The 14,901-nt window shown below is 38.3% G+C and overlaps 1 protein-coding gene across 6 annotated transcripts in view; it reads right to left on the bottom strand.

The window, feature by feature from the left end:
- GHR (growth hormone receptor) overlaps positions 1 to 14,901 on the bottom strand; it is a 307,791-nt gene that overhangs the window by 176,785 nt on the left and 116,105 nt on the right. The window contains exon 1 of one of the 6 annotated variants that reach the window (XM_011966460.1): positions 6,045 to 6,153. The exons of 2 other annotated variants lie outside the window; for them this stretch is intronic. The gene's annotated coding sequence lies outside the window, so the exon portion shown is untranslated. Of the gene's footprint in view, positions 1 to 4,055; positions 4,093 to 4,485; positions 4,628 to 5,665; positions 5,984 to 6,044; positions 6,154 to 14,901 lie in introns of those variants that run through there. 3 more of the 6 variants (XM_011966468.1, XM_011966476.1, XM_011966484.1) reach the window with 3 other exon arrangements.

Here is a 14,901-nt window from a genome sequence, read left to right as displayed (position 1 = left end):
GGGAACTTAAAAATCAATGCTCTGGCTTTATCATAGATAAATTGGATCAGTAGGGTAGGGACTGAGTATTGATACTTGAAGATTTTTCTTGTATAATTCTAAAGCATGGCCAGGATTGAGAATCGCTGATTCAGTGCAAACCAAATGTGCTATATAACTTTTGTCACAACAGAACTCATCTGCCCCCAAAAGTTGCCCTCATCCAAGGAGAAGAAGAGAAAAGAAATATCAATCTCCCCATTCTACCAACCAACTAATGTGCTTTTTTGCAACAGATGATGATTTATGGATCTATGTCAAGTAATTTTAATACTGAAATATGGAATTAAGATCAGAAAATATTACCCTACAAAATGGCAAATAAAAATAATATACATGTATAGATGAAATCAGCCAGTCACAGAAATGATCACTCAAGTAACGACAATAGTTCAAAGTGTTGCTGATGAGACTGGATAGACAGAATGCCAAAAGATCCCTTGCAAGATTACCATCCCAGGTTATTCAAACATTAATGGAGGTACTGCTGTGAAGGAACTTTGCGGATGTAATTAAGATGGCTAACCCACTGGCTTTAAAATAGGGAGATTATCTTGGATTACCTGCATAAACTGATGTAATCACCCGAGCCTGTAAAAGCAGAATGAGATATGGCAGAAGGGGGAGTCAGACAGATTAGAAACTTGAAAAGGACTTGATCTTCTGTTGCTGGAAGAGGGTACATAGAATCTTGTTGCTGGAAGGGGGCACACAGAAACCATGAGATACAATGCAGACAGGAGTAAAAGGAGCAAAACTCGGCTCCCAGCTGACAGCCAGCAAAGAAATGGGGAATATAGTTCAACAATGGCAAGGAACTCAGTTCATGAAAACAACTGGAATCGGCTTGGAAGCAAATTCATCCCTAGAGGTCCTAACAACACTGATTTCTGCCTTGCAAATTCTAAGCAAGAGCCCAGTTTGGCCATGGTGTGCCTAGACTTCTCACATATAGAACTGTGAGACAATAAATGGGTATTGTTTAAGCCACAAAGTTTGTGGTAATATGTTATGGAAGCAATAGAAAACTGCTACAGCCTTTAAGAGTCCATTATAGAGCTTGAGATTGACCGTAAACATTAATCAGGAAGATAATAATCACCACTGAAACATGTCAATATTGAGAGGGACATTTTTGCAATGTCTAGCAATTTTATTCATAAGGGACTTCAGAGACAATATAGTTCCGTCAGTTAACAATAAACGATAAGGAAATGTTGAAAAACTAGTAAATAATTTACAGCTTTGTCTCCTCCAACTACCTGGGACCAAAAAGAATGTCCCAACACAGAGACAGGTGCAATAATTTCTCAAAGCTTGATGATGCTATGCCCTAAGGTCATTTAGTTCCCTCTATTTCAACTCCACAGTTGTCAAATGACCTTCTGATTCTTGTTTTCTGGGATCACTATCTTTCAGGAAAATGAACACAATAATCAGATGAAATGAAATTGCTTGACAGTGCAATACAAAACAAATAAATATATTGACATTTTGGTGTATTGGCCCATGTCTTAAGTTTGGCTAAGATAAATCAGGCCCCTAGAGTCTAATCACCTCTGGAGCAACTGATACAATTCATTTCTTTAAAAAAATTTTTTGAACATGTAAATCAACATGGGATGATCCCAGGGAAAGTGAGAAAGGCTGGAAGGCCCTATCTCCATCAGTTTGCTAGCCTTGCTTTCCATCTTAACATCAGGTCAAACCAGGAAACTTAAAAACAGGCAATGTGTTGGTAGGAAAGTAACAGCCAAGGTCAAAATCTACAACAGACTAGGGTAGAAGAAAAATAAGGAGCACGAATTTATGGAGGAAAAGATGGTGTGGAAGCGGGAAGGCCAGTCTATCTTTGTCACATGTCCTTGCAAATCTTGACTCAGAAGAGCTTGTTTTCAGTCCTCCTGAATTAAAAGTTCAGTTCCCAGGAGGCTTATGTTTACTGTCCTATGGGACCACCACACCATAACTCAGGAAATTATAATTCAATGACCTGGCTGTGTTTCTCCTAAACCAGTTGGATGCCCGAAGAAGTTTGAAATCAGAAGTCTGAGCCACTATTGATTCAGAGAGACTGTACATCTACCAGAAAGTCAAAGGGACAGACACATAAACACTTTATGTTACAGTCTACTTAAGTGAAATCAGTTTTCACATCTTGTAAAACAGTACCAAACCATTCATGCTCCCTTCATTGAAAAGTTATATGACTAGCATTTTAACTTTTCAACCACTTGTGATCATGTTACCAGTTAAAACTTTACTCTCGAATGAGGAAGAAAACTTACAGAAAATCCCTAGGGGGAAGTTTACATGTAGCATCATCATCAAAATGCTAAAGAACCAAAGGACATGTGCTTCAGACATAGGGAAATAATACACCTGGATGCCCACAGGTACCTAAAATAACCTCTGTCTAAAATAAAGTCGGCATTTCCTACCTGCTTCTGATCCCTACATAATGAACATGCAGATTCATTTCTTCTATTTCTTATCTTGCTTAATGAGATCAGGGTTCACCCAGTTGGTTAGTCCATCCCTTCTCACATTTAACTTGTCACCATGAGGGAGGATTATACTTCTGTATTCTCTCTAGAATGTAGTACCTTCTCCTAGAGTCTTAGTCCCCTACCTTTTCTGTTCTCCAGACTTTCAACAGCCTTCTTCATGGTCAAGTTTCCCCTACTTTCAAGGCTACTGTCAGACAAGTCAGGACTCTACCTACCCTTCAAAGTCACGTTCAAATATCACCACCTCCATGAAGCCTTCCATACTCCCCACTGCAACTTAGCTGTTAACTCCTCTGTGCCTACACTGATTTTTTTTAACCTTTACTATAAAATATTCCACAATATCCAAGTCACAAGATGATAAACCCCTGTGGGTGGAACAGATGAGTGATGAGTTCTTGGTGCCTGTGTTGCTGTTTGTGAAGTTCTCAGGGCAAGACACAGACCTACTGCATCAACTTATAATCCCCACTCTGTCCTCAATCATCAAAGCATGGGCTGTATTTGATAAGTGAGCAGAAACATGTTACATGTATGCATGTGGGAGGGGACCTGTCAGTGGCTATAATGTCAGCCAGAGGCACTAGAGGTTCTCTTTCCACCTCAGGAACATCCAGACCACCATCTAGTTGTTGTCTCTGGATCTTTAGAAGTTAGTTCTGGTAAAAGAGAAAACAGAGGGTTAGAAGTTGAGCCTGGGGATGAACTTTGGGAAGCAGAACATAACCTGAGGGTGCCGGGTGTTGGTGCAAGAGATTTTCAGAAAGGTATGGAAGGTCCCAACAACGTCAGAATTCTGCCTGGGCTCCACCTGAACAGCTGCTATGCCAAATAAACACTGAACACATGCCCCTTTGTCAGGTGGCAGAACTCGGCTTCCCAGTCAAGCCTCTTCCATCGGTGGCTACCCTCAGTCTCCTCAGCATCCCCATTCAAACTCCTCTCCACTTTTGAAAGACGAACAGGCAGAAAAATTCAAGAGGATAAAAAGGAAAAAACAGAGGGATTGAGATGTATGAAGTGGTTCCTGCTTCCCTTTTGCCATCAGCTCAGGACAGAACACCAATCACAATTTTTTTCCTTAGAAAAGTATTTTCCATGTTCACTAGATTAGATTCCTTAAGACACAACTGTACTTCTGGCTTACACTCACTGAAGATAAATGGCTTTCCTATTTCTCTATGAATCAACATGTCTAGAAGCCTAGAGTTAGTAGTGATGGGGCCCAGGGGAACCTTGGGCGGTGCAGAATCACAATGACAGAAGCCAGGGGCTGAACAAGGCCCCGAGGACAGTGTTAGTCTAAAGGTTGCATTTTATAAATGGGTAAGTTAAGCCCAGAGAGGTGAAGTAATGTGTCTAAGCCCCCGGAGCTGGTGCTGGCCAAGCTGGGAGCAGCACCAGGTCTCCTGTCCCCTGTCCAATGGGCTTTTTCAGTATTCCGTGTTGTCTTCAGCCTGTCACTATTTTCAAGAAGCACTTCAAGTAGCAAGAAGACACACTTACCCCGGGCTCATATGTGCTGTCGTAGCTAATATCATTGATCATCCAGCAGACAGTACAAACAAATCATAACAAGTATGGGCACAAGGTGACCTGGCTCTTTGGCCTTCCCCAGCTGGCTGGTCGCTCGCCTACCCTCCCTGAATGAGGGTGAGTTCCCCTTTCTACTTTCTCTGAAGCAATACAAGAGCCCTGGAGTAATTAAAGAAAGAAATTTACTCCAAACTAGCCCTGACATCTGGACTAAACTGGGCGTAAATTTTTGAAAATAATCCTAGTTAGAATCTTGCAAAAATCTATTCTTCCCACTAACACCACAGTGATTTTCTTAAACTGCCAATTTATAGCCTCTGTTTCAAATCCCCCAGTACAAATCATAAACTTTTAGAGAGGTACAGCCAGCCATGTGTGATCTGATGTGGCCCCTTCCTACCTTATCTTCCAGCATTTCCACAAATCTCCCCTTTCTTCTGTCTACAAAGGAATCTTCTCAGAAGGTTCCAGGCTATTCACACCTCCGGCCCCGCGGCCACCTATCCTCTTCTCATTTAATCCATCTTTGCTACTCATTCCCCTAAACCTCAGCTCAAGGACACTTCAACTTAGACGCACCTTAGCAAAAACCCCACACCCAAGTGAAGTCAGGTGCCTCTCCTGTCTACTTCTATCACAACCTTGACAAACCCTTATTATAGCACTATAAGGAATCAGTGATATTGTCATCTCTTTCCTGTGATCATCTTTATATTGCCCACTACCTAGCACAACCAGTTTTGAACAAATTGTTGAAGACATGAAGAAAGGCCCATAGACACGGTTTTAAAAGAGGTGTTTGGAAGAGGCGGGAGCATGTCCTTCTGTTGAAAGTTCATCTGAATGCTTTCCATTGAGATAGAGTAAGTGGTGTTTCCCATCACATCAGGCATTATGGGATGGGTTTTAATCAGGCAATGCAGTAAGACACTCAAAGCATCAGAGTTAATCTGCAAAGAGGCATAAGAAGCAGCAGGAGACAAAGCCTTATTTCTCTTTCCTTCAAAGTACTGACCATCTCTCAGACTAAAGATACAAAATAAACATGCAACTGTTGTATCACTTCTCTTTACAATACTTTTCTTAATGTAAACTGTTGAAATGTAACACATGGAACAGAATTAAAACCCTTAAGTATTTCCTACTTAATGCAAATTACCATCCCTGTTGACTTTCTCAAAATGTATCTGCTGTCTCAATGCTCAGAAAACTAGTTCTTCCTTCAGAGAACAACCTTTGAAAACCAAAATTATATCTTGATGGTGACCAGACAAGGAGGAAGGCAGCCAAAGGCTTTCTTTGCCTAATAAGAATACTTTATAAACTCCAGTGCACGAAAATAGAAGTTTCGCTTAGAGTAGAAAGGAAAAGGGCAGAGAAGTAAGGGGAAGAGAGAACAATGAGAGAAATTAACCCAGAAGAGGGAAGAATGAAGTGGGAGGAGAAAGGAAAACATCTGGTCAAAGCCACGTTAAAGATTTATATCTAAAAAATGCGAAAGTAAGTAGGAAAAAAAAAAACCAAAACCCTGACTATCAGCCTTTTAATCAAACAATAAATAACAGTAAGGGAATACTAACCAATAGTCCGGCAGATATTGCTGAAATAGAGGCTGGATTTTCGTATTGTTTCCTCCAGGCTTTATATCAAGAACTTTTTAAATTTCCTTTTTCTTTCACTCATATATGCAAGCAGATCACATCACACTGATTTGGTTAAAATCTGGCAGAGAGGGAGGGGTTGGAGGTGGGATCCCACAGAAGTTTGTTGGTCACGACTTGGCATGTATTAATCTCTAACTTCTTGGTCTTTCTGCTTTGATATATAAACCTTCACAAAAATTCCTCCAAAATCAATCATCCTCAATCTCTCTCTCTCATGCACACACACACATATCTGGTACCAGAGGAGTAAATTAAATCACACCCGACCATTGCCTCATATAATAAATCCCCTGACCTTTGCCCAGTACCTCTCTGAGCTCTGCCTGCTGAACCAAAGGCCAGGCCTGGGCTGGAGTCTCATGAGGCCTATTACAATGGAGGCAGCCAAATTAGCTGAGAAGAGGGCTAAGCATTAGAACTCAACAAAGGCTCTGATGTGGATGGGTTGAAAGCAGTGATAGGGTATCTGAATCTTGGTCCTTTCCCTTCTCTAAAGAGTAGAAGAACAAAGGCAGAAGTGACCATCCGTTGTACTCACTGCTACCTCATTAAAGTATCCCAAATGCCCAGAAGACAGCACATTGTACATCTTGTAAATGAAGAAATTAATGAGTAAATGAATTCTAAAATTTCATTGCTCATTAGAAATCCTAGCATACTTAGTTTCACTGTAAACATTTAACCATTTGTCAGCAGTATAAAGTAGTTGACTAGAAAACCCCTAGAAAACTGAAATTCCTGCATCTTAATTTAGTCCCCTCACCCCAACCCTTCAAAGTCCTAATCAACTAAGTATATTTTGGTCAATTGGGCAGGAGAACACAGCATTTAGAAAATGCAGTTTAGGGTTTTTTTGATTACCTTCTAATAGAGGGAAATATACCTCTTTTAGAAAGGGCTCACAAGTCAACTAAAAGGTATAAAATACTAAACATTTAGTGAATTACATACTCGAGTGACATTGAAAAAAAAAAAAAAAGACCAGCTTTCTAGCTCTGGAGCTTTGCCATAATTCTTGTAGCCACTCACACGGTTAGAACAATCATTCCCACCACTGAGTGTGGAGTGAGTTGCTGTACACACAAGACTGTGTGACTCATTTTCCTGTGTGTGACCAACAGTCCTGTCCACACTATTAACACAAGAAGACTGTTCATGATTTATTAGCTGGGCCTTTAGCTGGTTATAAGACTTCTTCTGCCTGGCTTGCTTTCCCATGTTTATATGCAATAAACCATTCTGTGACATGTAATACATACAAACCCTTTAAGATGAGAAACACTCAGAGGGGAAAATTCATTTTAATAGTTTAGTTGACAATGACCAGATTTGAGAATTTTGCTGATAGTGAATTTGTGGCTAATATGTTTAGAAATCTTATTTTGAATGTGTAGAAACCACCTATCTGACAAATACCTCTAAAGCACATTTCTAAAACTAAACTCAGTGGTCCATAAACACCTGATCTCCAGAATTTGCAGTATAAATCAGAAATTTAGGAGTTAGTTGGATGTCTTTTCTTCCTCCTCTACCCCTGTTTCACCTTTTGATGTTATCTCTTCTGTATCTTTTGAGTCCATTCCATCCCCCTTTATCCTCACTACTGTTACTAGCCACCATTTCTCACTTGGATTTGAGAATGGCCTCTTAATACCCAGACAAATTCTCTCTAATCCATTTATCTCACTCTCTCTTTCAGTCTCTCTCTCTCACACACAGAAATACGCTTTGAAACATAATTCTCATCATGGTATCCCTCTGCATAAAACATTTAAATGACTTTCCTTGCTTATGGAATTAATACCACAATCCATGACTTGGACTAACTGATATTACTAGTTATCCCAACTTTCACTCCTCCTATTTTCAGCTAGTGATAGAACTTAGCGAAAGGCATTTCTCAGCCAACCTTGTGGCTAACTGTGGTCACATGACTATGTTCTGGCGAGCAGGACCTGACTGGAAGTGGCATATGCATCCTTCAGGGCAATGAGCATCCCCTACACTTCCCCTCCTCACACTGCTGGCTTGGATGCTGATGGGCTGGATCACCGAACACATGGATGAGGTCTATCTAGACTTGAGGAACATGTCTGAGACTCACTATGATGTTGGATCCCAGACAATGAGGGGTTATAAAAAGACAAAGGGCCAACTAGTCAGTGGTTTTGTGACCAGCCAGCCTAGGTCTTTCTAGTTCATCCTTGAAAGAGAAAGCTTTTTTCACCTCATTTGTCAGGCTCAATTGAACGAGTAATGGGAAAGAGTAATCACACAAGACTTGTGTAAAAACATAAGCCAAGATTTTATTCTTGATATCATAAAGAAAAGATAATGTACCTGAACACATGGCATTCTGATATGGCTTTTCCATGAGCTTTAGAAGATACTGCTCCTTATCTAAGACAGTTATAAATCCTATTAGTGTGCTGAAACCAGAAGTATTTGGAACTGTTAGAACTTATGAATAGTTTTATTTGGGGGAATTATTAAGGCCCACATAAATGCACATCTTTGTCAGATAGAAATTTTTTTTGGGTTTAATAAAAAATAGGTGATACTCTGAGCCATGTTACTTCAGATCAAATTCCCAAACCCCAAGTTATTAGGGGTCTTATCAAATTTTACAAAATAATGGTTACACTAAGAGTAGGAAAGTGAAGGACCTTGGGAAAAGAAGCCTGGACTATATCTTTGCAGGTTTTTGTACCCAACCCCCAAAATAAGTTTTATACTGAGCAACGTACTCTGAGATGGTATTTGTAAGACAAACATGAAGGTTTCTGCTTCAAACAGAATTTCAGTCGCAGACACTTCATATTTACATCAAGAAGATGAGCTAAATCAAGAGTAGGGGTACATGATACTCGCTTGCAAGATGATCATTTTCCACAGAGCTAATTTTGATATTTTTTCTGATTACAAATGCATAATACTTGCTTATGTAGAAATTTATTTTATACAATATAGTATAAAATAAATTCTGGATTCCTTTTTTGTCTCAACAAAATATCTAAATAAAACTGAAAACAGACTCCATATAAAAAGTTGTCTCTTTTATTATTTTTCATTTTTTTTCCATTTAACATTAGAGACTCTCAAGTACCTGCCAATTATATTGCCACATTTTCTAGGAAATGCAGCTTTCAGCAATTCTTTGTTGATTCAAATGAAATCAACCTAGCTCAGCTAATATTAATTGATTAGATTGAGAATGAAGTCCTAATACCAAAGGCTGACCAAGATAAAATGCTTGAAATCAGATGTTGAGTGATTCAGGCAGGTTCTATCAGCTTGGACAAGTTGCAAGAGAGTGGACAGGGAGCTTGAAGACATCACAAAAGAATCCATAAAGGACCCGTGGTATATTGAGAGATAGATACATGAGAATGACTGGGCATAGTAGAACAGAGCTGATATCATTACAGTAAATCCCCATTATATGGAGTTAACTGGAAACATTATCTTCCTTGCTGGCTGAAGAAACATAGTACCCCTCCAACTACCCCCAAACAAAAACAAAATAAAAAATTGTGAATATCAAATTTAATTCATATTCCATCATATGCCTTTCATAGGACATTCAGATTGGTGCTTTTCAAACTGTGAGTCATAACCTACTCCTAGGTTTTAGGATCAGTTTAGTGGATCAAAACCAGCTTTGTTTATTGGCTTGTTTAAATAAATGGAATGGATTGAACAGTTTCCTTATATGGAAGTTTTTGACGCATGGGTGTGGCTGGTGGGTTACTTTGTAGACCTAATATTTTCTTATGGTAAGTGACAGTCAAAACAAGGGTGGGTCGCTGATATAGACTGCTTCTAATTTTTCAATATTATCAGTAATGTTACAATAAACATCTCTTGGGAGGTGGAGGGAAATTTGGTTTGTTATTTCCATTTATTGCCTAATGGTTGATTCACAGAAGCAATGTTGCTACATGGAAGGGTAGAATGTTTATGAGATTTTTCATAGATATGACCCAATTGCTTTCAAACTGTCCTAATTTAGATTCAAACCAGACAAGAAGAGAATTTCAATTTCACTCTTACAATTGTCAGCAAAATGTTCTTTTCCTCCTATTGCCACTAATTTAATGGATAAAAATGATCTGCCATTGTTTTACATTTATTTGAGAATTAGTGAGGCTGAATATTATTTGGAACATTTACTGTGAATTATCTAAGTATGTCTTCGCATGTTTGCTGGATCCCCTTTTTCTTTCTGCTATTTTATACATATCTTTTTAAGGAAGGCTTCCTCACTATTCTTTAGGGATGAGGACATAGGAGGAAGAGAAAATGGGAAAGAGCATTTTAATTAGCTTGATTTTTTCCAGGCTTCCTTTAGGCTTTTAAGCTTCCCTAGGTTTTGAGACCTGCTGCCTGATAAGGTATATTAACCTTAAAAATAACTTTAAAGAATAACCAATGCCAGAATAGCTGGTCAACGTGGCACTGCAAAGTTGTACTTTGAACTTCTTCTTCTGTGCCAAACACTGCAATATTAGGTTTTTTTTTTTTAATTAAGACAGTAGTACTGAAAAATTTAAAAGAGCAGTTACGAGCCTTGGAGGGCAGATTGAGAAGCTCCAACACACATATGATGGGAATTCCAGAAAGAGAGGATTTAATTCAACTGTAAAGAATCAGTTATAGAAAAGGTCATTACTGATAATTTTATAAAATCAAATAATTGAGTTAGCAGATTAAAAGTCCACAGTAATTACTAAGTAAAGTATAATAAAAAGTAGATCTATCATATGGCATCAAGATACAGAAAAATCTTTAAAAGTACTTAAAATAAGAGACAGATTACCTACTAATGAACTCAAATGGACTAGTGGAAGATTTTTCTTTAGTAACAACAGATGCCAGGACAAAAATAAACTTTAAAAGTATTAGAGAAAAAAAAATCAATTCAGAATTTGATACCCAACTAGCCTGTCACTAAAGACTCTGTGTATGTGTATGTGAGCACACATGAAAACTAAGATACTTTACCACCAAAAGACTCTCATTAAATAATACGTAAAGGAGGAAAATGCAAATTAAAACCATATGATATGCCACCTTATCCTAGCCAGAATGGACATTATAAAAAGACAAAAACAAAAACAAAAACCCAAAACAAACAATAAATGTTGGTGTAGACGTAGTCAAAAAGGATTACTTACACACTGCTGGTAGTGATGTAAATTAGTACAACCTCTATGGAAAACAATATGGAAATTTCTCAAAGAACTAAAAGCAGATCTACCATTCAATCCAGCAATCTCACTACTGGGTATCAACTTAAAGGAAAATAAGTCATTATATCAAAAAGATACCTGCTCATGTATGTTTATCACAGCACAGTTCACAATTGCAAAGATGTAGAAACAACTTAGGTGCCCATCAAACAATAAGGGGATAAATAAAATGTGGTATATGTACACCATGGAATACTACTCAGCCATAAAAAAGGAAGGAAATAATGTATTTTGCAGGAACTTGGATGGAGCTGGAGGCCATTATTCTAAAAGAATTAACTCAGGAATGGAAAATCAAATACCATGAAGTTCTTGCTTATAAGTGGGAGCTAAGCTATGGGTATGCAAAGGCATAATGTACACTGGAGACTGAGGAGAGGGTAGGGGGGCTGAGGGACAAAACAAAAAGTGTATATTGGGTGCAATGTACACTACCTGGGTGATGGATGAACTAAAATCTCAGACTTTACCACCACCATACAATTCAACCTTATAACCAAAAATCACTTGTACCCCAGAAACGACTGGAATAGAAATATACATGTATAGAATTTTGAAAAATTTTGCAGGAAGAAAAGAATCACCTTAAGTGTGCACTAAAATTCTCTCCTTTTTAAAAAAGAGGAAAAGACCTTTTCTCCTATTTCAGTTACTGCCCATGAAGTTACTGACCCATTTCTCTGCTCCCCTCTAAATCAAAACTTCTTGAAGAAATTGTCTTATTCTCCTGTCTTTAATTCCTCTTTGCCCAATTTCTTAAACTTATTCAAATCAGGCTTTAATCTCCCCCACACCAGTGGAATAGTTTTGCTCTAATCACCAATGACTTCCACATTGTGGCAAATTCTTAATCATCTTATTTAACCAATGAATAACACTTGCCACAACGGATCACTCCCCCTTCTTTGACACACTATCTTAATTTTGTATCTCGAACAGCATTCCCCATTGATTCTTCCACGTCAGTAAATACTTCATCTTGGTCAACTTCACTGTGTTCTCTTCATTTTCCCAACCACTTAGCATTGAAATATCACCAGAAATTATCCTCCTCTCCTTTTTTCTCTATGATTATTCCCTAGATTATCTCATTTGGAATCATGACACTAATGGCATATGTAGGACAATTTTGTCCAAATCGTAACTTTAATCCAGACCTCTTTCTTGAATTACAGGCTCATATACCCAGTTCACTCTTTAATAATTTATTTGAATGTTTTATAGGTATCTCAAACTTATAAAACCCATAACCAGACTTTCAATTTTACTTCCTAATCTACTCATTCAAGACTGTAGGCCATTTCATATCACCTTCATCTTTTCAGATTCTCAGGTCTTTCCTCTATTCTTTCACTGATACCCCATAACTAACACTCTGTCAACTAATCCTCTCAGACATGCCTTCAGATTACATCCAGAATGCGATCACTTCTTATCATCTCCATCTTTATCTCCCTTACCCAAGCCACCAACATTTATCTGGATTATTATAACAGTTTCTTAATGGCCTACCTGCTTTTGCTTTTGAATCTCCTTATCCCCAACACTCAAATTGGTCTCACTAAAATAAGAACATGTCCCCCTTTTTTTTTCAGGACCCTGTCATGGCATCCTGTCTCACTTAGAGTAAATGACCAAGTATTTACAGGGGTCTGAAAGTCCTATCTGATTTTTTTCTCAACCCCACTCTCACCCACTATCTCTGCCTCCATTTACCACTACGTTCTTCTTGCTCATCCTGCTCCAACAAAACTGGCCGCTTTGATGTTCCTTGAAGATCCCAATTAGTATATGGTATTCCCTCTACCTGGGATACTTTTCTCCCAGACTTCCTTCAAGTATGCATTCAAATGTCACACATCTGTAACAGGCCCTTGCCTGACAACCTAGATAAATAACAACCCTTATACTACTTATTTTTTCTCCATGGCACTTATTTTTGATATATATTTACCTGTTTACTTGTTTATCATCTTTGTTCTCTAATTAGATTGTCAACTACATGAGTTCAGAGACAAATTTGTTGACTCCTATATTTCCAGGCATGTATAATAGCAGGCCAACACAAGGCATGCAATAAGAATTTATCAGACGAATGAACTAATGGTGAGAAAAAAGTAAAACATGGTGGGTAATTCAACTAGATATTGCTTGTAAAACACAACATGGAACAAATTTCATGTGGATCAGAAGATGAAAGTAAATTCTAGACAACAAAAACAAGGAAAACAGTAGAGACTGTCGTAAAGGATAATTAAAATGTGCTAGATCTGTTTTATTTGAGAGAAGGATAAATAATACACGAAAAATGGGAACACTGATATTGGTTGTTGTGGGAGTGGATAGTCTGACTGGGGGGTGCAGGAGGACATGGGCATGGGTTGAGCACGGGCAAGGTAGTTTGTGGTTGTTGCAGCCTTCTGCTGCATTAAGAAACAACTGCGGTGGTGGAGGGAAGGGATGGGTGGGGACAGGGGTGGACTCACACTAGGGAGGACTTAGGAGGGCATATTCTACCAGAGAGCCCAGGAAAGGGGAGTGAAGCTCAGCCTGATCATGACTTTTAGAAAAGTGACAGCCTTCCCACAGGTTAGAAACAAAAGAAAGAGATATTTTGGGCTTATGTTCTTTGAATGTTTTCATTCACAATATGTAGAAAATGGACAATCCTTATTCTTAGATAACGACTATATTTGAAACAAGTAGGTTTATGTTCTGTGAATGTTTTGAGTCTCAATAGGTAGAAAATGGACGATTCTTGTTTGTAGATAATTACTATATTTGAAACAAAGTGAAATAAAACTTTTGCATTTTTAACTTCTCAAAGAAATATTTCTGAAAATCAATAACTATAAAAAGCAAATTTACCAAAATATGCTTTAAGATGTTCCAGAGGAGAGATGAAAAGAGGAAGAGAGATACAGAGAGAGAGAGAGAGAGAGAGAGAGAGAGAATACAGTAACACATCCCATTCAAATAAGATTTAGATCAAGAATGTAAGGATAGTTTAATACCAGGCAGATCTACCAATATAATCTACTGCATTAATAATTTAAAAGTGGGAATCAAATGATTATTCTAATGTGCAGAAAAACCATTATTTATAGGCTAATACTTGTGATAAACTATCTTAATAAACTAGAAATAGAGAGCAGTTTTCTTAACCTGACAAAAATAAGTCAGCCAAAAAGCTATACAGTACCTAATAGCATACTTAAAGTGAAATTTTGAAGCATTCTCACTATTATTCAGTACCAGATAAAAATGCTTACTATGAACATATAGTACTTACACAATATGATATCTTGTTGGGAGAGAAAATTTTAAAACAACAGGAGAAAAAGAAAGTCTAGCAAAGACTAAAGCATTTACGGGATCTTAATTTACAACAGAGGAAGCATTACAGAACAATGAAAAAAAGAATGTTACTCAGTAAATGGTGTTAGGATTAGCCTTTTAAAAAATAGATCTAGACTTCAAGAATGAACCAGGAATCCTGAGAGGACCCACAGACCCTCTGAAGGAAGTGGACGGCTCCTGGAGGACGCAGGAGACACCCCAAATACTGTGCTGGTATCCATGGCTGAGAGACCCATAGATGGTTCACATCACAGGACTCTGTGCAGACAATCCCCAGTATCAGCTCAGAGCCGGGTAGACTTGTTGCGTGGCTAGACCCAGGAGAGAGATAACAATCACTTCAGCTCAGCTAACAGGAACCACATCCATAGGAAATCAGGGAGAGTACTACATTAAGGGAGCATCCTGTGGGACAAAAGAATCTGAACAACAGCCTTCAGCAATGGACCTTCCCTCTGACAGGATAAGAAGGAACCCAAATGAGAAGGAACCAGAAAACCAACTCTGGTAATATGACAAAGCAAGGCTCTTTAACACCCC

The sequence above is a fragment of the Mandrillus leucophaeus genome, unplaced genomic scaffold (genome assembly GCF_000951045.1).
Source record: "Mandrillus leucophaeus isolate KB7577 unplaced genomic scaffold, Mleu.le_1.0 Scaffold119, whole genome shotgun sequence".
In the NCBI taxonomy this organism is placed as follows: Eukaryota; Metazoa; Chordata; class Mammalia; order Primates; family Cercopithecidae; genus Mandrillus; species Mandrillus leucophaeus.
The sequence above is the reverse complement of the archived record's forward strand: the minus strand, read 5'-3'. Positions and strand labels throughout refer to the sequence as shown.